A 26,070-nucleotide genomic window follows, 5' to 3' on the forward strand; every position below is an offset into this window, starting at 1 on the left:
TAACCTACATATCTTAGATGACCAGTTAAACCTGTTAATCAATATAATGTTATAGTCCTACTCAGTAGCAGGACAGAAATGTACTGTATATAACCTCGCTATCATAGATGACCAGACTAAACCTGTTCAGATCAGTTCACATAATGTTATAGTCCTACCAGTAGCAGGACAGGAATGTGCCATATATAACCTACATATCATAGATGACCAGTCTAAACCTTTGATCCAGTTCACATAATGTTATAGTCCTACCGAAGTACTTGCGGGACAGAGAATGTGCTGTATATAACCTACCTATCTTAGATGACCAGCCTAAACCTATTCCAGGTCAAGCATAACTGGCGTTATAGTCCCAGTAGCAGACAAGAATGTACGTATATAACTTCTATCATATGACCAGTCTAAACTGTTCAGATCAACATAATGTTACTAGTCCTACCAAGTAGCAGGACAGAGAATGTACCGTATATAACCTACATATCATAGATAACCCATCTAAACCGTTCAGATTCAACATAATGTTATAGTCCTACCAGTAGCAGGACAGAGAATGTACTGTATATAACCTACATATCATAGATGACCAGTCTAAACCTGTTCAGATCAACATAATGTTATGGTCCTACCAGTAGGACAGAAATGTACTTAATACCCCACATCATGAATGACCATCTAAACCTGTTCAGATCAGATTCACATAATGTTATAGTCCTACCAGTAGCAGGACAGAGAACTGTACTGTATATAACCTACATATCATAGATGACCAGAGAGTTGACTTTCGTTTGCCCACTCATTTCATATCAGGTTCTTCTGTTTCTCTCTCCCTCCCTCTCTCTTAACAGCTCCTTCAAGTGTCTGGAACTTTTGGAGGGATGTGAAACCATTCTTCCACGAGAAATTCCATAATTTGCTGTTTTGTTGAGTGGTAAGTTTTCAATTGTGTTGAGACTCTGACCTGTCCAATGAGCCACACTGATTAAAGAATCCTACAGTACCAAAACACCCTCTCACTCTCTCTCTCACACACACACAGACACACACACACACACACACACACACGCGCAGTGCAGTAATTATAATCCCAGTCTACTGTACACTCCCATCCTCTGCCTCTCTCCATCACTTTCTCTGTCACTTTCTCCATCACTTTCTCCATCACTTTCTCTGTGTTTGTCTGTTGCTGTCTCTGTTGGTGAGGGCTAGGCCTACTACAATGCAATATCCAAAACATGACAACACAACTACATAACACCATTAAATACAGTTGATTACTACAATACAACATTCACAACATGACAACACAACTACATAACACCATTAAATACAGTTGAGGATTACTACAATACAACATTCACAACACAACTACATAACACCATTAAATACAGTTGGTTACTACAATACAACATTCACATGACAACACAACTACATACACCATTAAATACAGTTGAACTACAATACAATGCCACGTCATTGCTTTGGAGAAGTTAAAAATAATGTTTTATATTTCTATATGATCAATCCATTAATAATATATGTCTTGTGCTTTTGGCAATGATTTATGTATAATACTTATATGTAACAAGTGATACCATGTATGTCTCCTAAAACATTTTGTCTTCATTTTGGCAGATTAACTCATGCTTATTTCAGAAAATTAACTCAGGTTTTCACCCAGCGGCTAAGGAGTTGGAGCTGTGGCAGGAGTTGGACCTGTGGTTGAAAGGTGGCTGGTTTATATCCCGGGCCGGGGCGCTGGAAAAACGGGAGGAATTGATCTGACCCCTGGAGGGCTGCTGGGTTCACGTCCTCAAAACATTAACCTTTCGTTGATCAGAACTCTAGAGGTTCTTCTTCACTGAACCCAAAAATATATATCACTTTTAGTGGTTCCATATATTAAGGAAGTGATAGAAGCCTTTTTGGTTCAATAAGGAACCTTCTTTTCTAAGAGTGTATAATAAACACGTTTTTCTTTTGATTATTTAATTATCTACATCATGTTATTTCAAGATATCCCTTTGGAGCGCAACATCACGTTGTTAAAAAATAATCCTAAATTGGACATGGCTTAAATTAGGCAATTGAAGGCATTAAGGGCATAATATGTGTTTGATGAAAATGAACATTGTATGCAACGCGTTGTAGGCAACATTATTGGCAAGGGACTTGATGCCTACTATGCCAAAGATATTTAGAGTTGTTAAACGGGTGTGAAGAGTGTGTTGATATAACGGTAATATTGTCAGAATTCTGCTTGTGAAAATATCACAATTGGTTAAAAAAATATGCATTCCATTATATTAGTCAATAATTAAGAGTAGACAAAGTGGTCGTGTCATGTGGAAATTCTATCAAATGTCTTACATTGCAACGAGTACAGTCAGGGTGCCGTGGAACCCCTGCAGTACCTCCACAGACCCCGGATTGAGAACCCCTGATTTAGCAGATGCTCTTATCCAGAGAGAATTACAGTAACTGCATTCATCTTAAGATAGCTATTTATTTTGAAATAAACATAATAAATTCTTCATAAAATTGTCATCTTACCTCTTAGCTTTGGTGTCATGTCCCCCAGAGAGACGCTTTTTAGAGGCAGGGCCCCCCTCCTCTCTCTCCTCAGAGAGATTCATTTTACAGCACTGACCCCTAAACAGAGATCCAGCATGTTGGTTGTGGTTAACACAATGACAACTAAACAGAGATCCAACATGTTGGTTGTGGTTAACACAGTGACAACTAAACAGAGATCCAGCATGTTGGTTGTGGTTAACACAGTGACAACTAAACAGAGATCCAACATGTTGGTTGTGGTCAACACAGTGACAACTAAACAGAGATCCAGCATGTTGGTTGTGGTTAACACAGTGACAACTAAACAGAGATCCAACATGTTGGTTGTGGTTAACACAGTGACAACTAAACAGAGATCCAACATGTTGGTTGTGGTTAACACAGTAACAACTAAACAGAGATCCAGCATGTTGGTTGTGGTTAACACAGTAACAACTAATTATTTAATGTCAATTGTTATCATTTATTCATTATCTCTTTGCGAAATAAAACATTTACTAACAGACATAGAAACAGTCAGGTGATTTAATGCATCACATGAACATGTAGTTGTGACATTTCATCTCCATGGTAACTGTCAATAATAATAATAAGTCACTGTTTGTTAAGGTAGTTATAGACAGTACAGCAACAATAATAATAATAATAATAATAAGTCACTGTTTGTTAAGGTAGTTATAGACAGTACAGCAACAATAATAATAATAATAATAATAAGTCACTGTTTGTTAAGGTAGTTATAGACAGTACAACAACAACAATAATAATAATAATAATAATAATGATAATAATAATAATAAGTTACTCTTTGTTAAGGTAGTTATAGACAGTACAGCAACAATAACAATAATAATAACAATAATAATAATAATAATAATAATAAGTCACTGTTTGTTAAGGTAGTTATAGACAGTACAGCAACAATAATATTACTATTAATAATAATAATAAGTCACTGTTTGTTAAGGTAGTTATAGACAGTACAACAACACAAGGCCAAATCTCAAAATTATTTTTATTCATTAAAAGTAGGCTATTTATTGTCTTTCAATCTGTTATTTTCTAAATGTACCTGAGAATATAGACTGAAGGCCGAAAATGTATGACCAGTCTAAACCTGTTCAGATCAGTTCACATAACGTTATAGTCCTACCAGTAGCAGGACAGAAAATGTACTGTATATAACCTTGGCTCTGTCATATCCTCACATGGTCTCTCCTATCATTGCTATGCAGACGACACACAATTAATCTTCTCCTTTCCCCCTTCTGATAACCAGGCGGCGAATCGCATCTCTGCATGTCTGTCAGACATATCAGTGTGGATGACGGATCACCACCTCAAGCTGAACCTCGGCAAGACGGAGCTGCTCTTCCTCCCGGGAAAGGACTGCCCGTTCCATGATCTCGCCATCACGGTTGACAACTCCCTTGTGTCCTCCTCCCAGAGTGCTAAGAACCTTGGCGTGATCCTGGACAACACCCTGTCGTTCTCCACCAACATCAAGGCGGTGACCCGATCCTGTAGGTTCATGCTCTACAACATTCGCGAGTACGACCCTGCCTCACACAGGAAGCGGCGCAGGTCCTAATCCAGGCACTTGTCATCTCCCGTCTGGATTACTGCAACTCGCTGTTGGCTGGGCTCCCCTGCCTGTGCCATTAAACCCCTACAACTCATCCAGAACGCCGCAGCCCGTCTGGTGTTCAACCTTCCCAAGTTCTCTCACGTCACCCCGCTCCTCCGCTCTCTCCACTGGCTTCCAGTTGAAGCTCGCATCCGCTACAAGACCATGGTGATTGCCTACGGAGCTGTGAAGGGAACGGCACCTCCATACCTTCAGGCTCTGATCAGGCCCTACACCCAAACAAGGGCACTGCGTTCATCCACCTCTGGCCTGCTGGCCCCCTACCTCTGAGGAAGCAGTGAGAATGTACTGTATATAACCTACATATCATAGATGACCAGTCTAAACCTGTTCAGATCAACATAATGTTATAGTCCTACCAGTAGCAGGACAGAGAATGTACTGTATATAACCTACATATCATAGATGACCAGTCTAAACCTGTTCAGATCAACATAATGTTATAGTCCTACCAGTAGCAGGACAGAGAATGTACTGTATATAACCTACATATCATAGATGACCAGTCTAAACCTGTTCAGATCAATATAATGTTATAGTCCTACCAGTAGCAGGACAGAGAATGTACTGTATATAACCTACATATCATAGATGACCAGACTAAACCTGTTCAGATCAGTTCACATAATGTTATAGTCCTACCAGTAGCAGGACAGAGAATGTACTGTATATAACCTACCTATCATAGATGACCAGCCTAAACCTGTTCAGATCAACATAACGTTATAGTCCTACCAGTAGCAGGACAGAGAATGTACTGTATATAACCTTCATATCATAGATGACCAGTCTAAACCTGTTCAGATCAACATAATGTTATAGTCCTACCAGTAGCAGGACAGAGAATGTACTGTATATAACCTACATATCATAGATGACCAGTCTAAACCTGTTCAGATCAACATAATGTTATAGTCCTACCAGTAGCAGGACAGAGAATGTACTGTATATAACCTACAAATCATAGATGACCAGCCTAAATCTGTTCAGATCAGTTCACATAATGTTATAGTCCTACCAGTAGCAGGACAGAGAATGTACTGTATATAACCTACATATCATAGATGACCAGTCTAAACCTGTTCAGATCAACATAATGTTATAGTCCTACCAGTAGCAGGACAGAGAATGTACTGTATATAACCTACATATCATACATGACCAGTTTAAACCTGTTCAGATCAACATAATGTTATAGTCCTACCAGTAGCTGGACAGAGAATGTACTGTATATAACCTACAAATCATAGATGACCAGCCTAAATCTGTTCAGATCAGTTCACATAATGTTATAGTCCTACCATTAGCAAGTCAGAGAATGTACTGTATATAACCTACATATCATAGATGACCTGTCTAAACCTGTTCCGATCAGTTCACAGAGACCATCAGGTTTGTCAGCATGATAAGTGATCATATCTCAAACCTACTCTGACTATTTAATGTCTGACGTCGCCCCTAACCTTATAATAGTTTGTAGGTAGCCTAGACCTACAGTACGAGAGTCTGCCAGTCTTTCCTACATACCAACACATTTATTTAATGTTACCGAGAAATATGTGCCACAGTTTCAACAGCCGTTTTGTAACTGCGTAGGTTACAAACCTACTTTTAATTTCATATGAGGAAATCACATAACTTACAGTCACTGGTGCAGCTGCCTGTTTTCTTGCAGATGAAGTAGCTTTCATAGGCAACTCATTCAACCAGCCTAAACAACAGTAAATAAAATATGTTAAATGGTCAAAAGCCAATCCTGATATAGTCATATACATTAGAGAGAGGTATATATATCCTGATATAACCATATACATTAGAGAGAGGTATATATATCCTGATATAGTCATATACATTAGAGAGAGGTATATATATCCTGATAGAGCCATATACATTAGAGAGAGGTATATATATCCTGATATACTCATATACATTAGAGAGAGGTATATATATCCTGATATAGTCATATACATTAGAGAGAGGTATATATATCCTGATATAACCATATACATTAGAGAGAGGTATATATATCCTGATATAGTCATATACATTAGAGAGAGGTATATATATATCCTATATATAACCATATCCAATAGAGAGAGGTATAAATATCCTGATATAACCATATCCATTAGAGAGAGGTATATATATCCTGATATAGTCATATACATTAGAGAGAGGTATATATATCCTTATATAACCATATCCAATAGAGAGAGGTATATATATCCTGATATAGCCATATACATTAGAGGTATATATATCCTGATATAGCCATATACATTAGAGGTATATTGCTACAGGTGTTGGATCTTAATTTGAGCCAGTTTGCTACAGCAGGAAAATAATCCTGCAGAAACAGGACATTTGAATTATTATGTGGATTATAATTAATGAACAGTTTTGTGGAATTTATCATCTTCAGAAACCGTTTTTAAAGTTTAATTACACTCAAATACACTACAAGTTTATTTTTTTCTGCAACAGGGTGATCAAATTAAAATCCTACATCTGTACAGAGATTATGGCTTTACATTTACATCATTTAGCAGACACTCTTATCCAGAGCGACTTACAGTAGTGAATGCATACATTTCATACATTTTATTTTTCTGTGCTGGCCCCCCGTGGAATTGAACCCACAACCCTGGCGTTGCAAACACCATGCTCTACCAACTGAGCTACAGGGAAGGCTACTCTTCATCTGAAAAGGGCAGTTTGACTTATTAGCAATAACATTGCAACTGTCAGCTGCTGTAAACCTCTGTGATTGGATGTTATAGACCCCCATACATATCCCCATGTACAATTATGTGTACAGATGTAGGATCTTCATTTGATCACCCCCCACTGCAGAAGAACTTTCCAGCAATGCAGGACATCTAAAACTTGTTGTGTATTCCTTGTGGCTCCGTTGGTAGAGCATGGTGTTTGCAACGCCAGCATGGTGTGTGCAATGCCAGGGTTGTGGGTTCGATTCCGCCGGGGGGCCAGTACATAATAAAAAATAATAAAAAAAATGCATGAAATGTATTCTCTGGATAAGAGTGTCTGCTAAATGACTCAAATGTAAAAGGTTTACAAAGGCTTCTGAAGTTTGTAATTTCCACTTAGATCTTTTCCTTACGAAAAATGTAGTAACTCCTACAGAAATGTCAATTAAGTATAATTCACATAATAATTCACGTTTCCTGTTCCTGCAGGAATATTTTAATAAACTGGCTCAAATTAAGATCCTACATATGTACGTGCAAATGTACTTGGTGAATAAAGGTGATTGTGATTCTACAAAGGTTGAGTCTCTAGATTCCCTTGCTGCTCTGGAGAAATAATGAAATGGTTGTCATGGTGATTTAACCTGTTGGGGATAGGGGGCAGTATTTGCACGGCCGGATAAGAAACGTACCCAATTTAATCTGGTTACTACTCCTGCCCAGTAACTAGAATATGCATATCATTGTTTGATTTGGATAGAAAACACCCTAAAGTTTCTAAAACTGTTTGAATGGTGGCTGTGAGTATAACAGAACTCATTTGGCAGGCCAAAACCTGAGAAGATTCCAAACAGAAAGTGCCCTCTCTGACCATTTCATGGCCTTCTTGATCATCTCTAACCAAAACAGGGGATCTCTGTTATAACGTGACATTTTCTAACGCTCCCATAGGCTCTCAGAAGGCGCCAGAACGATGAATGGTGGCTTTGCAGGCCATGGCTGAAAAACATTAGTGCATTTGGTAAGTGGTCGACCTGAGGACAATGAGACTGGAAGCGCGTGCACGAGCCGACACCATGTTTACTTTTCTCTCTTTGAACGAAAACAACGACTCCCGGTCGGAATATTATCGCTTTTTACGTGAAAAATAGCATAAAAATTTATTTTAAACAGCGGTTGACATGCTTGAAGTACGGTAATGGAATATTTTGAATTTTTTTGTCACGAAACGCGTCGGGCGCGTCACCCTTCTTTACCCTTCGGATAGTGTCTTGAACGCATCGAACAAAACGCCTCTATTTGGATATAACTATGGATTATTTGGATCCAAACCAACATTTGTTATTGAAGTAGAAGTCCTGGGAGTGCATTCTGACAATGCACCAATAGGCTTAACCCACATGGTGGGAATTGTTACCTGGCTCACACTGTCCCAAATGCAATTTAAAAAAAGCAAGTCTCAGACACTATTTCTGACACCAATGTAGCGAACAGCGGGGCAGGGAAGCCAACCCAGGTCGCACATGTAAAAGGCCAACAACCTACGCATCGTGCCATTGGCACCAATTCACTTGGGTCACTTGTTTGGAATTGTGAAGTGGCTCATATAGCGAGGATCACTGCACTTTAGTGGAACTATGATACAATTACATTATCATATGAAATGTAGAGGATCACTACACTATAGTGGAACTATGATACAATTACATTATCATATGAAATGTAGAGGATCAGTACGCTATAGAGGAACTATGATACAAATACATTATCATATAAAATTTAGAGGATCACTACGCTATAGAGGAACTATGATACAATTACATTATCATATGAAATGTAGAGGATCACTACACTATAGTAGAACTATGATATGACAAGGTGTAGTACTGAAACTACCGAGGTTACCTAGCCAGCTACACGTTCAAAGTCAACAACGCAGCCACTGCTAGCTAGCCTACTCCACCAGCCAGCAGTACTGTATCATCTTAGTCAATAACATTTTTGCAACGTAAGCTTAACTTCCTGAACATTCGAGACGTGTAGTCCACTTGTCACTCCAATCTCATTTGCATTAGCGTAGCCTCTTCTGTAGCTTGTCTACTATGTGCCTGCCTATCCCTGTTCTCTCTCCTCTGCACAGGCCATACAAACGCTCCACACCGCGTGGCACTCTAACCTGGTGGGCCCAGCGCGCACGACCCACGTGGAGTTCCAGGTCTCCGGCAGCCTCTGGAACTGCCGGTCTGCGGCCAACAAGGCTGAGTTCATCTCAGCCTATGCTACCCTCCAGTCCCTAGACTTCCTGGCGCTGACGGAAACATGGATCACCACAGATAACACTGCTACTCCTACTGCTCTCTCCTCGTCTGACTACGTGTTCTCGCATACCCCTAGAGCATCGAGCCAGCGGGGTGGTGGCACTGGAATCCTCATCTCTCCCAAGTGGACATTCTCTCTTTCTCCCCTGACCCATCTGTCTATCTCCTCATTTGAATTCCATGCTGTCACAGTTACCAGCCCTTTCAAGCTTAACATCCTTATCATTTATCGCCCTCCAGGTTCCCTTGGAGAGTTCATCAATGAGCTTGACGCCTTGATAAGTTCCTTTCCTGAGGATGGCTCACCTCTCACAGTTCTGGGTGACTTTAACCTCCCCACGTCTACCTTCGACTCATTCCTCTCTGCCTCCTTCTTTCCACTCCTCTCCTCTTTCGACCTCACCCTCTCACCTTCCCCCCCTACTCACAAGGCAGGCAATACGCTTGACCTCATCTTTACTAGATGCTGTTCTTCCACTAATCTCATTGCAACTCCCCTCCAAGTCTCCGACCACTACCTTGTATCCTTTTCCCTCTCGCTCTCATCCAACACTTCTCACTCTCCCCCTACTCGGATGGTATTGCGCCGTCCCAACCTTCGCTCTCTCTCTCCCGCTACTCTCTCCTCTTCCATCCTATCATCTCTTCCCTCTGCTCAAACCTTCTCCAACCTATCTCCTGATTCTGCCTCCTCAACCCTCCTCTCCTCCCTCTCTGCATCCTTTGATCTCCTCTGTCCCCTATCCTCCAGGCCGGCTCGGTCCTCCCCTCCTGCTCCGTGGCTCGACGACTCACTGCGAGCTCACAGAACAGGGCTCCGGGCAGCCGAGCGGAAATGGAGGAAAACTTCGCCTCCCTGCGGACCTGGCATCCTTTCACTCCCTCCTCTCTACATTTTCCTCTTCTGTCTCTGCTGCTAAAGCCACTTTCTACCACTCTAAACTCCAAGCATCTGCCTCTAACCCTAGGAAGCTCTTTGCTACCTTCTCCTCCCTCCTGAATCCTCCTCCCCCTCCCCCCCTCCTCCCTCTCTGCGGATGACTTCGTCAACCATTTTGAAAAGAAGGTTGACGACATCCGATCCTCGTTTGCTAAGTCAAACGACACTGCTGGTCCTGCTCACACTGCCCTACCCTGTGCTTTGACCTCTTTCTCCCCTCTCTCTCCAGATGAAATCTCGCGTCTTGTGACGGCCGGCCGCCCAACAACCTGCCCACTTGACCCTATCCCCTCCTCTCTTCTCCAGACCATTTCCGGAGACCTTCTCCCCTACCTCACCTCGCTCATCAACGCATCCTTGACCGCTGGCTACGTCCCTTCCGTCTTCAAGAGAGCGAGAGTTGCACCCCTTCTGAAAAAAACCTACACTCGACCCCTCCGATGTCAACAACTACAGGCCAGTATCCCTTCTTTCCTTTCTCTCCAAAACTCTTGAACGCGCCGTGCTTGGCCAGCTCTCTTGCTATCTCTCTCAGAATGACCTTCTTGATCCTAATCAGTCAGGTTTCAAGACTGGGCATTCAACTGAGACTGCTCTTCTCTGTGTCACGGAGGCTCTCCGCACTGCTAAAGCTAACTCTCTCTCCTCTGCTCTCATCCTTCTAGACCTATCTGCTGCCTTTGATACCGTGAACCATCAGATCCTCCTCTCCACCCTCTCCGAGCTGGGCATCTCTGGCACCGCGCACGCTTGGATTGCGTCCTACCTGACAGGTCGCTCCTACCAGGTGGCGTGGCGAGAATCTGTCTCCGCACCACGTGCTCTCACCACTGGTGTCCCCCAGGGCTCTGTTCTTGGCCCACTCCTATTCTCGCTATACACCAAGTCACTTGGCTCTGTCATATCCTCACATGGTCTCTCATATCATTGCTATGCAGATGACACACAATTAATCTTCTCCTTTCCCCCTTCTGACAACCAGGTGGCGAATCGCATCTCTGCATGTCTGGCAGACATATCAGTGTGGATGACGGATCACCACCTCAAGCTGAACCTCGGCAAGACGGAGCTGCTCTTCCTCCCGGGGAAGGACTGCCCGTTCCATGATCTCGCCATCACGGTTGACAACTCCCTTGTGTCCTCCTCCCAGAGTGCTAAGAGCCTTGGCGTGACCCTGGACAACACCCTGTCGTTCTCCACCAACATCAAGGCGGTGACCCGATCCTGTAGGTTCATGCTCTACAACATTCGCAGAGTACGACCCTGCCTCACACAGGAAGCGGCGCAGGTCCTAATCCAGGCACTTGTCATCTCCCGTCTGGATTACTGCAACTCGCTGTTGGCTGGGCTCCCTGCCTGTGCCATTAAACCCCTACAACTCATCCAGAACGCCGCAGCCCGTCTGGTGTTCAACCTTCCCAAGTTCTCTCACGTCACCCCGCTCCTCCGCTCTCTCCACTGGCTTCCAGTCGAAGCTCGCATCCGCTACAAGACCATGGTGCTTGCCTACGGAGCTGTTAGGGGAACGGCACCTCCGTACCTTCAGGCTCTGATCAGGCCCTACACCCAAACAAGGGCACTCCGTTCATCCACCTCTGGCCTGCTCGCCTCCCTACCTCTGAGGAAGCACAGTTCCCGCTCAGCCCAGTCAAAACTGTTCGCTGCTCTGGCACCCCAATGGTGGAACAAGCTCCCTCACGACGCCAGGACAGCGGAGTCAATCACCACCTTCCGGAGACACCTGAAACCCCACCTCTTCAAGGAATACCTGGGTTAGGATAAGGTAATCCTTCTAACCCCCCCCCTTAAAAGATTTAGATGCACTATTGTAAAGTGGTTGTTCCACTGGATATTATAGGTGAATGCACCAATTTGTAAGTCGCTCTGGATAAGAGCGTCTGCTAAATGACTAAAATGTAAATGTAAATGATACAATTACATTATCATATGAAATGTAGAGGTTCACTACACTATAGTAGAACTATGATACAAATACATTATCATATGAAATGTAGAGGATCACTACGCTATAGAGGAACTATGATACAATTATATTGAAATGTTAAATGTAGAACTATAATATCTGAATATTGATATATTGAATTTGACTTGACCACGTCCAGTCAGCTCCATTTTGTCTGATTAAACTGACACCAACCTGTCTCAGTAGTAGTAGACTGTTAGGAGTGTTTTACTGTCATTCACTATACTAACATTACACCAACCTGTCTCAGTAGTAGTAGACTGTTAGGAGTGTTTTACTGTCATTAACTATACTAACATTACACCAACCTGTCTCAGTAGTAGTAGACTGTTAGGAGTGTTTTACTGTCATTCACTATACTAACATTACACCAACCTGTCTCAGTAGTAGTAGACTGTTAGGAGTGTTTTACTGTCATTCACTATACTAACATCACACCAACCTGTCTCAGTAGTAGTAGACTGTTAGGAGTGTTTTACTGTCATTCACTATACTAACATTACACCAACCTGTCTTAGTAGTAGTAGACTGTTAGGAGTGTTTTACTGTCATTCACTATACTAACATTACACCAACCTGTCTCAGTAGTAGTAGACTGTTAGGAGTGTTTTACTGTCATTCACTATACTAACATTACACCAACCTGTCTCAGTAGTAGTAGACTGTTAGGAGTGTTTTACTGTCATTCACTATACTAACATTACACCAACCTGTCTCAGTAGTAGTAGACTGTTAGGAGTGTTTTACTGTCATTCACTATACTAACATTACACCAAACTGTCTCAGTAGTAGTAGACTGTTAGGAGTGTTTTACTGTCATTCACTATACTAACATTACACCAACCTGTCTCAGTAGTAGTAGACTGTTAGGAGTGTTTTACTGTCATTCACTATACTAACATTACACCAACCTGTCTCAGTAGTAGTAGACTGTTAGGAGTGTTTTACTGTCATTCACTATACTAACATTACACCAACCTGTCTCAGTTGTAGTAGACTGTTAGGAGTGTTTTACTGTCATTCACTATACTAACATTACACCATACATTTAATTTATCTACACACTTTACAATAATCCCTGACAGGATTGTCACCTTGTAGCCTGAATTCACAACCAGAACATGTCAAGTCATTGAGATATTTTCTGTTCTGCTGAGAGAGCAGCTTTCTGATGACTAGCACTCTGTATATTCTGATGGATGAGGCCTGAGATGGAATGTGAAGATAACTGAAGCTGGCTAGCTTTAGAAAACCAGAATATCTAGCTTGCATATTAGTGTACCACCAGGCTATGTTCAGGTTTCAGCATCAGGTATAAACAGCCGAGTTGTTGGCTACAAACTGGGTTGTATTCATTAGTTTACTCCACAGCCAACAGTTCTAAAATGATGCATAAACAGTTTACTCCAAACACTGTACAATGTGACCTAAACGGTTTCTGTTGCCAAACGTTTTGCTACGGTCGGCACTAATGAATACACACAACCTGTTTTGAGGAAGTGTAAGTTATTGTTTGGCTTTCCACAAAATGTTTTAAAAATGTTTTGAGAAGACTTGTCTATAGACCTATGATCCAGTACACTCTTAGAATAAAGGGTTCCAAACAGGTCCTCCGTCTGTCCCCATAGGAGATTATTTGGGGTTCCAGGTAGAACCCTTCTGGCTTCAATGTAAAACCCTCTGTGGAAAGGGTTCTTCATGGAACCCAAAAGGGTTCTACCTAGTACCAAAATATGTTCTACAAAGGGTTCTCCTATGGGGACAGCCAAAGAACCCTTTTTAGATTCTAGATAGTGTAGGAGCGATCACCCTGGGGCACACAGATGGGCACAGAACGAATTCACCCCACACATCTAATTTACATCAAAAACATTTTAAGGAGAGTAGGACTATTATAACACTGTCCACCAAAAATAGAATCAACTATATGAATACACATAACAATATCATCAACTATATTAATACACATAACAATATCATCAACTATATGAATACACATAACAATATCATCAACTATATGAATACACACAACAATATCATCAGCTATATTAATACACATAACAATATCATCAACTATATTAATACACATATCATCAACTATATGAATACACATAACAAAATCATCAACTATATGAATACACAACAATATCATCAACTATATTAATACACATAACAATATCATCAACTATATGAATACACATAACAATATCATCAACTATATGAATACACAATAATCATCTTACCTTTTATCTCTCTCTCAATAGAAACAGAGTCTGGAATGATCATTCGGTCTTCGAAAGTTACTTTCGTTTGCTCTGCTCATTTACATATCAGGTTCTGCCTGTTCTCTCTCCACTCCCTCTCTCTTTACAGCTCTTACAATGTGCAGCTCCTCTCTCTCCCCAGGGGTAGCAGCTCCTCTCTCCCCAGGGGTAGCAGCTCCTCTCTCCCCAGGGGTAGTAGCTCCTCTCTCCCCAGAAGTAGCAGCTCCTCTCTCCCCAGGGGTAGCAGCTCCTCTCTCCCCAGGGGTAGCAGCTCCTCTCTCCCCAGGGGTAGCAGCTCCTCTCTCCCCAGGGGTAGCAGCTCCTCTCTCCCCTAGGGGTAGCAGCTCCTCTCTCCCCAGGGGTAGCAGCTCCCCAGGGGTAGCAGCTCCTCTCTCCCTAGGGTAGCAGCTCCTCTCTCTCCAGGGGTAGCAGCTCCTCTCTCCCCAGGGGTAGCAGCTCTTCTCTCCCCAGGGGTAGCAGCTCCTCTCTCCCCAGGGGTAGCAGCTCCTCTCTCCCCAGGGATTTGAAGACATTGGGAGCTACTTTTGAACACATACATCTACAGTGTATTGCCAACAACTTCAAACATTGACTCTGACCTGTCCAAAAAGCCAATCTGATTAAATTACCCCTCAATCCCTTCTTTCTTTTTTTTCTCTCTCTAAAGTCACAGTTTTTTTGATAGTACTTTTAAAAGTGGCAATATTTCGAGATTAAAGTGGCAATATTTTGATAATATACTCAACATTATATTTTTAGAATGAAGTCTGTTATGAATGTAGGGGATGTGTTTAATAAGTGCATGTCTCCCTGACTACCTGTTGCTGTACCACTGTTGAAATGCCTCAGTTAGATGTCCTGGTGAAACTATAATAAAGTCTGTTATATTTCTAGATGAATGTAGGGGATGTGTTTAATAAGTGCATGTCTCCCTGACTACCTGTTACTGTACCACTGTTGAAATGACTCAGTTAGATGTCCTGGTGAAACTACCCTTTAGAATTGGCTTTACTAAGGTTTGTATCAATCACAACTAAAGTTGCCAAATAACTGTTTCAAATGACCACTTTTATACTCAACATAGACACTTCATATGAACACTCACTCTGGAATGAGAAAAGTATCCTTTCAATTTTATTCAGCTAAATTCAATTATATTTTTCTTACTAATAATCATGTAATATAAAATAATGGCACAGGACTTATAAGCATAGGCCCATCTAGTCTACTAAATGAACAAGCCTACAGTCTATATCATAGCCAGATAACATACAGTATCTAGTCTACTAAATGAACAAGCCTACAGTCTATATCATAGCCAGATAACATACAGTATCCTACTAAATGAACAAGCCTACAGTCTATATCATAGCCAGATAACATACAGTATCTAGTCTACTAAATGAACAAGCCTACAGTCTATATCATAGCCAGATAACACACAGTATCTAGTCTACTAAATGAACAAGCCTACAGTCTACGACATGGATCATAGCCAGATAACATACAGTATCTAGTCTACTAAATGAACAAGCCTACAGTCTATATCATAGCCAGATAACACACAGTATCTAGTCTACTAAATGAACAAGCCTACAGTCTACGACATGGATCATAGCCAGATAACATACAGTATCTAGTCTACTAAATGAACAAGCCTACAGTCTATATCATAGCCAGATAACATACAGTATCTAGTCTACTAAATGAACAAGCCTACAGTCTATAACATGGAGCATAGCCAGATAACATACAGTATCTAGTCTACTAAATGAACAAGCCTACAGTCTATATCATAGCCAGATAACATACAGTATCTAGTCTACTAAATGAACAAGCCTACATGGCATTTTTTTTGCATTTACCTCCCTTATCTCACATCATTTGCTCACATTGTATATAGTCTTATTTTTTTCTTCACTGCATCATTGATTGTATGTTGTTTTACTCCATGTGTAACTCTGTGTTTTTGTATGTTGTCGAACTGCTTTGCTTTATCTTGGCCAGGTCGCAATTGTAAATGAGAACTTGTTCTCAACTTGCCTACCTGGTTAAATAAAGGTGAAATAAATAAAATAAAAATAAATAAATAAACATCCTATGACATGGACCATAGCCAGATAACATACAGTAGGTCAACTCATATTCTGTTCTTCTGAAATACATGTTTCTTTAGATCTGCCTAAAATAAATTATTGATTCATTGTGTTGGTGAATAATACATTTAGACTTGTTAAATGTACATGCTCCAAAGGTGCTCATCAGTGGTTTGTATATGGCATGTATACAGCTGAAGCCTGAAGTTGATAAACGTGTTTATGTTAATTAACAGTAATTTACCTTGAGACCAGCAGTCTTTTGCATGACAATAAACGTCTGACAATAAATCATGACCTCCACAGCTCTCGGCCTGTGTCTGGGTCTCCTACATCATGACTCCACAGCTCTAGGTCTGTGTCTGGGTCTCCTACATCATGACTCCACAGCTCTAGGTCTGTGTCTGGGTCTCCTACATCATGACTCCACAGCTCTAGGACTGTATCTGGGTCTCCTACATCATGACTCCACAGCTCTAGGTCTGTGTCTGGGTCTACTACATCATGACTCCACAGCTCTAGGTCTGTGTCTGGGTCTCCTACATCATGACTACACAGCTCTAGGTCTGTGTCTGGGTCTCCTACATCATGACAGCTCTAGGCCTGTGTTTGGGTCTCCTGCATCATGACTCCACAGCTCTAGGCCTGTGTCTGGGTCTCCTACATCATGACCCCACAGCTCTAGGACTGTATCTGGGTCTCCTACATCATGACTCCACAGCTCTAGGTCTGTGTCTGGGTCTCCTACATCATGACTCCACAGCTCTAGGTCTGTGTCTGGGTCTCCTACATCATGACTCCACAGCTCTAGGACTGTATCTGGGTCTCCTACATCATGACTCCACAGCTCTAGGTCTGTGTCTGGGTCTCCTACATCATGACTCCACAGCTCTAGGTCTGTGTCTGCGTCTCCCTACATCATGACTCCACAGCTCTAGGACTGTATCTGGGTCTCCTACATCATGACTCCACAGCTCTAGGCCTGTATCTGGGTCTCCTACATCATGACTCCACAGCTCTAGGCCTGTATCTGGGTCTCCTACATCATGACTCCACAGCTCTAGGCCTGTATCTGGGTCTCCTACATCATGACTCCACAGCTCTAGGTCTGTGTCTGTTTCTCCTACATCATGACTCCACAGCTCTAGGTCTGTGTCTGGGTCTCCTACATCATGACTCCACAGCTCTAGGACTGTATCTGGGTCTCCCTACATCATGACTCCACAGCTCTAGGTCTGTGTCTGGGTCTCCTACATCGTGACTCCACAGCTCTAGGACTGTATCTGGGTCTCCTACATCATGACTCCACAGCTCTAGGTCTGTGTCTGGGTCTCCTACATCATGACTCCACAGCTCTAGGTCTGTGTCTGGGTCTCCTACATCATGACTCCACAGCTCTAGGTCTGTGTCCAGGTCTCCTACATCATGACTCCACAGCTCTAGGTCTGTGTCTGGGTCTCCTACATCATGACTCCACAGCTCTAGGACTGTATCTGGGTCTCCCTACATCATGACTCCACAGCTCTAGGACTGTATCTGGGTCTCCTACATCATGACTCCACAGCTCTAGGTCTGTGTCCAGGTCTCCTACATCATGACTCCACAGCTCTAGGTCTGTGTCCAGGTCTCCTACATCATGACTCCACAGCTCTAGGTCTGTGTCTGGGTCTCCTACATCATGACAGCTCTAGGACTGTATCTGGGTCTCCTACATCATGACTCCACAGCTCTAGGACTGTATCTGGGTCTCCTACATCATGACTCCACAGCTCTAGGTCTGTGTCTGGGTCTCCTACATCATGACTCCACAGCTCTAGGACTGTGTCTGGGTTTCCTAAATCATCCTCTTCCCTCCATGTCCTCCTGGCTGCTGCTGTTCTAAGTGCTCCACTGACCTGCTGTTGTCGTCTGTCCTCCTTGGCTCATCTGAGATGTTTAGATTACATCATATTTGAGGACACATAATTTAAGGGCCTATGTATTTTTCATGTTTTATTCACCTACAATCTTTTCCCCTCCCTTTCTGGCTGCCCTGCCCCCTTCCCTACTCAGATCAAGTTTGTTTATTATATACACATGATATACACTGTGTGTACAAAACATTAGGAATACCTGTTTATTCCATGACATAGACTAACCAAGTGAATCCAGGTGAAAGCTATGATCCCTTATTGATGTCACCTAGGGCTGTGTCGGTCATGACATTTTGTTACCCTGATAACTGTCAGTCTCATGGTAATTTACCCTTAATTAACATCAAAACATTAACCATCTCCTGGATTCCACACACAGCCTACAAGCCACTGATGCAGACCTTTAGAACATCTACATTTTAAAAAGTCTAATAAATCCATGTAATATAGCCTACACCTTCACAATAAATCCATTATTTATTTTAGACATGTCTAAAGAAACTGATGATATGATATGAAGAAAATCTATTTCAGAAGAACACACTAAGAATCCAGGCTGTATCCCAAGCGGCTGTAATTGGGAGTCCCATAGGCCGGCGCACAATTGGCCCAGTGTCATCCAGGTTTGGCTGGGGTAGTGTAACGGTCGTCGTGTGGAGTGGACCAAAATGCAGCAGGGACGTGAATGCTCATTTTAAACTTTATTGAACACTACACAAAAACAAGAAAACGAACGAACGACAAACAGTCTTGCAGGCTAACCCTAGCAGTGCAAAAACAACTTCCCACAAAACACAAGTGAAAAACAGGCTACCTAAGTATGACTCTCAATCAGCAACAACGATGTACAGCTGTTCCTGATTGAGAGCCATACCAGGCCAACAAAGAAATACACAACACAGAAAACCCATAGAAATACAAAACATAGAACATTACCCAAAACCCCGGAACACATAAATCAAACACCCCTCTTACATAATACATAGACTAACAAAAACCCGAACCACATAAAACAAACACCCCCTGCCACGTCCTGACCAAACTACAATAACAAATAACCCCTTTACTGGTCAGGACGTGACAGTACCCCCCCCAAAGGATGCAGACCCCGAAGGCACCTCGCACAAAAACACAAAAAATAACCCCAAAACAAAAAAGAATCCCAAACTAAAGAGAGGGAAGGGAGGGTGGCCACCGTCACCGACGGTTCCTGTGCTACACCCCCTCCCAACCCACCTACAATGGAGGTGGCTCAAGCTCCGGCCTTACTCCCCCACCTAACCTGTCCACCCCCGCTAAATAATTCATTATTACCCTTCCCGAAGTATCTGGGCTATGGCGCATCGCTGAAGGCCTCAGGCTGATGCGCGTTGCTGGAGACCTCGGGCTGATGCACGTCGCTGGAGACCTTGGGCTGAAGGGGCGACTTTGGCTGCGCCCGGTTCGGACTGTAGGCCGTCTCACTCGGTTCCGGACTGCACACTGTTGCCGGATACTCTGGACGGGGTACTGTTGCCGGGTACTCTGGACGGAGCACTGTTGCTGGACACTCTGGACTGGGCACTGTCGTCGGACACTCTGGACTGGGCACTGTCGTCGGACACTTGGACTGTGTGTCGGACACTCTGGACGGACACTCTGGACTGGGCACTGTCGTCGGAAGTTCGGGACTGGGCTGACGCACTGGAAGCCTGATGCGTGGTGCTGGTACTGGATGTGCCAGACTGGAAACATACACCTCAGGGCTAGTGTGAGGAGCAGGAACAGGACGAGTTGGACTGGGCTGACGCACTGGAAGCCTGGTGCGTGGTGCTGGTACTGGATGTGCCAGACTGGAAACACGCACCTCAGGGCTAGTGCGAGGAGCAGGAACAGGACGAGTTGGACTGGGCTGACGCACTGGAAGCCTAGTGTGTGGGGCTGGTACTGGAGGTACCAGACTGGAGACATGCACCCCAGGGCTAGAGCAAGGAATGGAAACAGGACGTACTGGACTGGGATGACGCAATGGAAGCCTGGTGCGTAGTGCTGGCTTTGGAGGCACCAGACTGGAGACACGCACCTCAGGGCTAGTGCAAGGAGAGGGAACAGGGTGCACTGGGCCATGGGTAAGCACTGGAGGTCTGGAGCGCACCTCCTGCACAACCCATCCTGGCTGGATGGTAATAGCAGCCCTGTACAAGGAGAGTGCTGGCACAGGGCGAACTGGGCTGTGCAGAGGCCTGATGGTTGCCGTGCGTAGAGCAGGCATAGGGTAGCCTGGACCTCTGGAGGCGCACCGGTGGCCAGATGTGCTGCGCAGGCATCCTCCTTCCAGGCTGGATGCCCACTCTAGCACGGCACTTGCGAGGGGCTGGGATCGCTCGCACCGGACTGTGCGTGCGCATGGGCGAGATTGTGCACACTTCCGCATATACCGACGCTCTCCACTCCATACGCTCCCCCATAATAAGCAAGGGGAGTTGGCTTAGGTCTACCGCCTGACCTAGCCAAACTACCTGTGTGCCCCCAAAACATTTCTTGGGGCTGCCTCTCGACCTCCACCTGCTTCCCATATAGGCTATTACAATGGTCCAGTAGTTGCTCTCACGTCCAGTCTATCCTCGCCTCTAATACCTCCAGCGACCAGGATGACATCACCTCCCGAGCTCACTGCTTGCTCCACTCCAGCTCCTTATAGTCCACCTGCTGCTCCTTCCTTCGCTGCTTGGTCCTTTGGTGGTGGGAAGTTCTGTAACGGTCGTCGTGTGGAGTGGACCAAAATGCAGCAGGGACGTGAATGCTCATTTTAAACTTTATTGAACACTACACAAAAACAAGAAAACGAACGAACGACAAACAGTCTTGCAGGCTAACCCTAGCAGTGCAAAAACAACTTCACACAAAACACAGGTGAAAAACAGGCTACCTAAGTATGACTCTCAATCAGCAACAACGATGTACAGCTGTTCCTGATTGAGAGCCATACCAGGCCAACAAAGAAATACACAACACAGAAAACCCATAGAAATACAAAACATAGAACATTACCCCAAACCCCGGAACACAAAAATCAAACACCCCTCTTACATAATACATAGACTATCAAAACCCGAATCACATAAAACAAACACCCCCTGCCACGTCCTGACCAAACTACAATAACAAATAACCCCTTTACTGGTCAGGACGTGATAGGTAGGCCATCATTGTTAATAAGAATGTGTTCTTAACTGGTTTGCCTAGTTAAATAAAGGTTAAATTTAAAAAAGTTGAAACGTATAAAAGATTCTTACAAGAACCTTTTCATCTTTAGAGTTCCTCTGGGAACCTTTCCTAATCAATGGGTTCATAATTTAACCTTTCCTAATCATTGGGTTCATAATTTAACCTTTCCTAATCAATGGATTCATATTAGGTTCCAGGAGGAACCTTTCAATATGCTGATGCCCTCTTATTATCAATAGCTTCCGCATGACTACTACCACCCACATCGACATTCCCTTCTAGGACAGACTGGTAGCTACACAACAACACTTCATATGCTGGCCCCTCTTATTATCAATAGCTTCTGTTTAAAAATAAAGAAGTGGAGTGTCCAAGCTTTTGACTGGTATTGTATGTGTGGAATTATTTTTTATTTAGAATGGTCCACAACAAAACCATGTCATCCATAGCCTGCACTGGAATAGTGAATGGAGGTTAGGGGCCCTACGTTTTATTAAGCAAGCATAGGCAGCATGTCCATAAGGTTTGGGAAGCGAAGCTTTCCCTACAGTAAATTTGATAAAATTGCCAAAATTATATAGCCTAATAATTAGCCTACTCCTGTGTATGTCTGTCGTCGGAAGAAGACCAAGGTGCAGCGGAGTTAGTGTTCATAATTTAATTCAGAAAGAACACTATATAACTACAAAACAAGAAACAACCGACAGCTAAACAGTACTGACAGCTAACACACTGAACAGAAACAATTACCCACAAACCCCAACGGAAAAACATGCACTTATGTGTGACTCCCAATCAAAAGCAACGAACTTCAGCTGTGCCTGATTTGGGAGCCACACACGGCTCAAAACAAAGAAATACAAACACATAGAAACAAAACATAGAATTCCCACCCAATGTAACACCCTGGCCTAACCAAAATAAAGAACAAAACACCCCTCTCTATAGCCAGGGCATTACATCCTGTCTGTTCAGAAAGAAAGAAAATAATTTAAAATATGTTACACATTTTTTGGGGGGGGGGAGCCACAGAGGGTCATTTGCTTCTTTAAAAGAAAATACGTTGTGGATTGTTGTTTCAAATGTCATTGCCTCTTTAAGAAGAAAAGGTTATTCAAGGAACATTTTTGAGTTGACACTGTGGGGAACCTTCCTGAAATGTATTGTTCCTTGAGCATCCTTTTGAGTTGCCACTGTCGGGAACCTTCCTGAAATGTAGGAATTACCTGAGGAACCTTTTTTGGAGGTATGGGTTCATTTTTTAACCCTTTTATTACTAATAATATGAAGCAATAATAATAATAATATAAATAATGTTAGTAATAATCCATATAATAACACAAAACATTCATTTAAGAAGATTTATTTGGGCTAAAGTGAACAAAAATATAAACTCCATGTTTCTTGAGAGGAAATAAAAGGTCCCAGAAATTGTTTATACGCACAAAAAACGTATTTCTCTTAAATTTGTTATACAAATTTGTTTACATTTCTTTTAGTGACCATTTATCATTTGCGAAGATAATCTAGCCACCTGACAAGTGTTGCATATCAAGAAGCTGATTAAACAGCATGATCATTACACAGGTGTACCTTGTGCTGGGGACAATTAAAGGCCAACCTAAAAAGTGCAGTTTCATCATGCAACACAATGCCACAGATGTCTAATGTTTTGAGGGAGCATGCAATTGGCTTGCTGATTGTAGGAATGTCCACCAGAGACCACGTGTAACCATACCAGCCCAGGACCTCCAGATCCGGCTTCTTCACCTGCGGGATGATCTGAGACCAGTCATCCAGACAGCTGATGAAGCTGTGGGTTTGAACAGCCTAACAATGTCTGCTTCTGAATAGAGTTCCCCATGGTGGCAGTGGGGTTATGGTATGGGCAGACATAAGCTACGGACAATGATCACAATTGCATTTTATCGATGGCAATTTCAATGTACAGAAATACCGTGATGAGATCCCATTGTCGTGCCATTTATCCGCTGCCATCACCTCATGTTTCTGCATGATAATGAACGGCTCGATGTCGCAAGGATCTGAACACAATTCCTGGAAGCTGAAAATGTCCAAGTTCTTTCATTGCCTGCATACTTGTCACCCATTGGGCATGTTGGAATGCTCGGGATTGACGTGTACGACAGCGGGTTCCAGTTCCCGCCAATATCCAGCAAGTTCACACTGGCATTGAAGAGGAGTGGGACAACATTCCACAGGCCACAATCAACAGCCTGACAAACTCTGGTGATCACACCAGATACTGACTGGTTCTCTGATCCATGTCCCTACTTTTTTTTAAAGGTATCTGTGACCAACAGATGCATATCTGTATTCCCAGTCATTTGAAATCTGTAGATTACGGCCTAATGAATTTATTTAAATTATATATAATATATTACATATAATATATATATTGCATATAGCATATTTTAGTAGGCTATATGTAAAGACCTAATTAATCAAGAATAGTCTGGCAGGTGAGAATTTTATCAAGTGATTGTCAAATTGTGAATGAGAGACTGATGATGTGTGTGTAGCCTTTGCAAGTAAAATATCAGAGCTCATGCATTTAATGCCACAATAAATTGAGTTGGGATAAATTGCAAACAAATAAAATGAAATAAATGTTTTTTGGGTGGTCAAAATCTGTGAAAAAAATCCTTTATTATTCCTGTATGAGTGGAGAAAAGTACCACTTGGCACTAATGTTGAGGGCCTTTTGACTGCAGCAACCTCCCAGTCGATGGATTATTGGGCAGCATTCTGCACTCTAAGAAGAAAAGGTTCCTTGAGGAACCTTTTTGAAAATGTTGGGGTTCCTCGAGAAACCTTATTGAAAAACATTATTTGAAAAAGCTTTTTCAGTTATAGGTATTGTTTTAACCTCTAGGGGACCCCTTCCCGTTCTTATCCACAGCCAGTGGAAAATCAGAGCGCCAAATTCAAAACAGCTAAAATCTCATAATTCCATTTTCTCAAACAATCAACTATTTTACAACTAATACACCATTTTAAAGATAAACTTCTCGTAAATCCAACCACATTGTCCGATTTCAAAAAGGCTTTAAGGCGAAAGCAAAACATTAGATTATGTTAGGAGAGTACATAGACACAAATAATCACACAGCCATTTTCCAAGCAAATAGATGCATCACAAAAACCCAAAACACAGCTAAATGAAGCACTAACCTTTGATGATCTTCATCAGATGACACTCATAGGACTTGATGTTACACAATAAATGTATGTTTTGCTCAATAAAGTTCATATTTATATCCAAAAACAGCATTTTATATTGGCGCGTAATGTTGAGAAATGTTTTCCCTCCAAACCTTCCAGTGAATCAGCACAATGAGCACACATATTACAGAAATACTCATCAAAATGTTTGATCAATATAGAAGTGTTATGCACAGAATTATAGATACACTTCTCCTAAATGTAATCGCATTGTCAGATTTCAAAAAAGGTTCACGGTGAAAGCACAATTTGCAATAATCTGAGTACAGCCCAGATGACACTAACAACTAGCAAACAGAAACCCGCCATTTTGGAGTCAATAAAACTAAGAAATGACATTATAAATATTCACTTACCTTTGATTATCTTCATCAGAAGGCACTCCCAGGTACCCCAGCTCCACAATAAATGTTCGATAAAGTTCATATTTATGTCCAAATAATCCATTTTGTTTTGCGCGTTAGGTTCACTATCCAAATCCACAACGCGCATGCTTACTTAGTCCAGACGAAAAGTCAAAAAAGTTATACTAAAGTTTGTAGAAACATGTCAAACGATGTATAGAATCAATCTTTAGGTTGCTTTTATCATATATCTTGAATAAAATTCCAACCGGACCTATACGTTCTCTTTAGCAGTGAATATGAACTCAGCTCGCTCCCAAGTCATTGCGCGTGACTGAGCCCATGCCTTATAATGGGACACCTGCTTCCTAGGGCTGTTATTTCCATCAAATTCACCACAGAATCCTCAAACATCGTTCTAAAGACTGCTGACATCTAGTGGAAGATTTAGGAAGTGCAAAATGAACCCTAACTCACTGTATATGGTCAAGGCAATCACTTGAAAAAAAACTACAACCACAGACTTTCCACTTCCTGCTTGGAATTGTCTCAGGTTTTTCGCCTGCCATATGAGTTCTGTTATACTCACAGACACCATTCAAACAGTTTTAGAAACGTCAGAGTGTTTTCTATCCAAACTAATAATATGCATATTCTAGTTTCTGGGCCAGAGTAGTAACCTGTTCAAATTGGGTACATTTTTCATCCGGCCGTGAAAATACTGCCCACAAAACCAACATTTGTTATTGAAGTAGCAGTCCTGGGAGTGCATTCTGACGAAGACAACAAAAGGTAATCAAACTTTTATAATAGTAAACCTGATAT

The 26,070-nt window shown here is 42.4% G+C and overlaps 1 long non-coding RNA gene across 1 annotated transcript; it reads right to left on the bottom strand.

The window, feature by feature from the left end:
* Window positions 1-2,337: 2,337 nt before the first annotated feature.
* LOC123741907 (uncharacterized) lies at window positions 2,338-14,562 on the bottom strand. The gene is made up of 3 exons (XR_006769434.1): window positions 14,419-14,562; window positions 5,866-5,933; window positions 2,338-2,649 (listed from the first exon to the last, which is right to left on the bottom strand). It is a non-coding gene; the product is annotated as an uncharacterized lncRNA (long non-coding RNA).
* Window positions 14,563-26,070: the final 11,508 nt, after the last annotated feature.

The sequence above is a fragment of the Salmo salar genome, chromosome ssa03 (assembly GCF_905237065.1).
Source record: "Salmo salar chromosome ssa03, Ssal_v3.1, whole genome shotgun sequence".
Classification (NCBI taxonomy): Eukaryota; Metazoa; Chordata; class Actinopteri; order Salmoniformes; family Salmonidae; genus Salmo; species Salmo salar.